The sequence below is a fragment of the Alexandromys fortis genome, unplaced genomic scaffold, assembly GCF_014885135.2.
Source record: "Alexandromys fortis isolate MF-2015 unplaced genomic scaffold, M_Fortis_MF-2015_v1.1 scaffold_987, whole genome shotgun sequence".
In the NCBI taxonomy this organism is placed as follows: domain Eukaryota; kingdom Metazoa; phylum Chordata; class Mammalia; order Rodentia; family Cricetidae; genus Alexandromys; species Alexandromys fortis.
The window spans coordinates 4746-7959 of record NW_026068854.1 but is presented as its reverse complement, the minus strand read 5'-3'; the positions used below and the strand labels follow the sequence as shown (position 1 = coordinate 7959).

At 41.0% G+C, this 3214-nt stretch overlaps 1 pseudogene; it reads left to right on the top strand.

Moving 5' to 3' along the window:
* Nucleotides 1–1113: 1113 nt before the first annotated feature.
* On the top strand, nucleotides 1114–3084 carry LOC126496064 (ATP-dependent RNA helicase DDX18-like; annotated as a pseudogene).
* Nucleotides 3085–3214: the final 130 nt, after the last annotated feature.

Genomic DNA, 3214 nt, shown 5'->3' with positions numbered 1-3214 from the left:
CCTACTATTAGTGTGTGGGGTTTTGATTGTGATTCAATTTTAATATTTTTTACATATGTGGGTACTGTTTTATTAGGGGCATAGATATTTGGGATTGAGACTACATTTTGATGGGTTGTTCCTATTATGTGTATCACATGTCCTCCATTTCTTCTGATTGATTTAATTTTAAATCCATTTTGTGAGATATTAGGATAGCTACACTGGCTTTATTCTTATTTAACTGGAAAACCTTTTCCCAAATCTTTACTCTGAGGTAGTGCCTGTTTTTGAGGTTGAGGTGTCTTTCTTATATATAGCAGGAGGCTGGATCCTGCTTTTGCTTCAATTCTCTTAAAGTGTGTATTTTTATAGGTGAATTTAGTCTATTGATATAATGTTATATTAAGGACCAATGGTTGTTAATTCCTGTTATTTTTGCTAGCAGTGTTTGTGTGTTTCCCTTCTTTATATTTTGCTCATGGGTATTTTCTGTTGCCTATGTTTTGTGGGTGCAGTTAGCTTCCTTGAGTTGTCATTTTTTCCAGTGCTTTCTGTAGGGCTTGGTTTGTGGATATATATTGTTTAAATCTGGTTTTGTCACAAAATATCTTGTTTCCTCCATTGATGGTGACCAAAAGTTTTGCTGGTTATAGTAGTCTGGACTCACATCCATGATCTCTTAATGTGTGAAGCATATTATCCCTAGACTTTCTGATTTTCATGGTTTCCACTGAGAAATCAGGTGTAATTCTGATAGGTCTACCTTTATAGGTTACTTAAACTATTTCCTTTGCAGCTCTTAATATTCTTTATTCTGCATGTTTTGTCTTTTGATTATTATATGTCAAGGGGACTTTTTTTTTGATCCAGTCTATTTGATGATCTGTAAGCTCATTGTACCTTAATAAGGATATCCTTCTTTAGGTTTGGTAAAGTTTCCTTCTATGATTTTGTTGAATATATTTTCTGAGCCTTTGAGCTGAAGTTCTCCTACTCCTATTATTCTTAGATTTAATCTTTTTATGGTTTCCAAGATTTCCTGGATCTTTTGTGTTAAAAATTTTTTGGATTGGAGTTCCTACGCACGTGTAGCTTCTGCTCAGTGCAGCCTGCTAGCACGGCCCGGCAAACATGTCGCACTTAGAGATGAAACTCCTGCGCAAAAAGATCGAGAAGCAGAACATCAAGCTGCTGGAGTGAAACCTGAAGCTGCAAGAAGCATCAAACACAAGCCTATCCCAACAATGAAGATGTGCCCAAAAAAGAGGTAAAGGTCGGAAAAGTTAAGAAAACAGTAAAGCATGCTGCGAGGGTGGGCTCAGCAGAAGCACAAAGTGGAGGCATGCCTGAAGAGACAGTGGAAAACTCGAAAGTTGAAAAGTTACCCCAGAAACCTACTGCTTTAACCAATGGAGAAACATCAGCAGTGCCATCTCCTGATTCAGAATCAAAAAAGAAAAAGAAGAAGAAAAAGAGGAAAATAGCAAATGACGCAGAGCCTGACACCAAAAAAGCAAAAACTGAAGAAAGCACTGTGGCTCTTGAATCAGAAGATGCTGTGGAGAAGCCAGATGACAAGGAAGTGCCCAGCCTGCCCCTGGGGCTGACAGGGGCTTTTGAGGACACTTCAAGTTTGCTTCCTTGTCTAACCTCTTCAATGAAAACACTCTGAAGGCTATAGAGGAAATGGGCTTCAAGAGCATGACTGAGATCCAACATAAAAGTATCAGGCCACGTCTGGAAGGCAGGTTTAGCAGCTGCTAAAACCTACAGTGGCAAAACTCTGGCTTTCCTCATCCCTGTGATCTAGCTCATTGGGAAGTTAAAGTTTATGCCCAGGAATGGAATAGGAGTCCTGATTCTCCTACCAGAGAACTGGCCATGCAGACCTTTGGTGTTCTTAAGGAACTGATGACGCACCATGTTCACACATATGGGCTGATCATGGGTGGAAGCAACAGGTCTGCTGGAAGTGCAGAAGCTCACCAACAGCATCAACATTGTTGTGGCCACCCCCGGCCGGCTTCTAGACCACATGCAGAATACTCCAGGGCTCATGTACAAGAACCTTCAGTGTCTCATTATTGATGAGGCTGATCGTATCTTGGATGTTGGATTTGAAGAATAATTAAAGCAAATTATTAAACTTTTGCCAGTACGCAGGCAAACCATGCTCTTTTCTGCCACACAAACTCGAAAAGTTGAAGACTTGGCAAGAATTCCTCTGAAAAAGAGCCATTGTATGTGGGTGTTGATGATGATAAAGAGGTTGCCACAGTGGATGGACTTGAGCAGGGATATGTTGTGTGTCCCTCTGAGAAGAGGTTCCTTCTGCTCTTCACATTCCTTAAGAAGAACTGGAAGAAGAAAGTGATCGTCTTCTTTTCATCAAGTATGTCTGTGAAGTAACACTACGAACTACTGAACTACATCGACCTGCCTGTCTTGGCCATCCATGGAAAGCAGAAGCAAAATAAGCGAACAACCACGTTCTTCCAATTCTGCAATGCAGATTCTGGGATACTGCTGTGCACAGATGTGGCAGCCAGAGGGCTGGAAATCCCTGAAGTCGACTGGATTGTTCAGTATAACCCTCCTGATGATCCCAAGGAATATATTCATCGTGTGGGTAGAACGGCTCAGGGCCTGAACGGAAGAGGGCATGCCCTGCTCTTCCTGCGCCCTGAAGAGTTGGGTTTCCTTCGTTACTTGAAGCAAACCAAGGTTCTACTGAATCAGTTCAACTTTTCCTGGTCTAAAGTTTCTGATATTCAGTCTCAGCTGGAAAAGCTGATCGAAAAGAACTATTTTCTCCATAAGTCCGCGCAGGAAGCATACAAGTCCTACATACGAGTCTACGACTCCCACTCTCTCAAGCAGATCTTCAATGTGAACAACTTAAACTTGCCTCAGGTGGCTCTGTCCTTTTGCTTTAAGGTTCCTCCCTTCATTGATCTGAACATGAGCAGCCATGATGGCAAGCTTAAAAAGAGAGGAGGTGGTGGTAGATTTGGCTACCAGAAAACAAAGAAAGTGGAGAAGTCCAAGATCTTTAAACACATCAACAAGAAGACAGCGGACCGCAGGCAGTTTTCTCACTGACAGGAATAGCTTTATACCTGGACTTTGCCCTAATTTCCCCCTTTCTCTTTAAGAAGGAACTTTTTTAAATCACCTTTAGGATCTTTTTGTTTTTACTATGAATGATAATTTTTATTTTTTTTTAATTAAT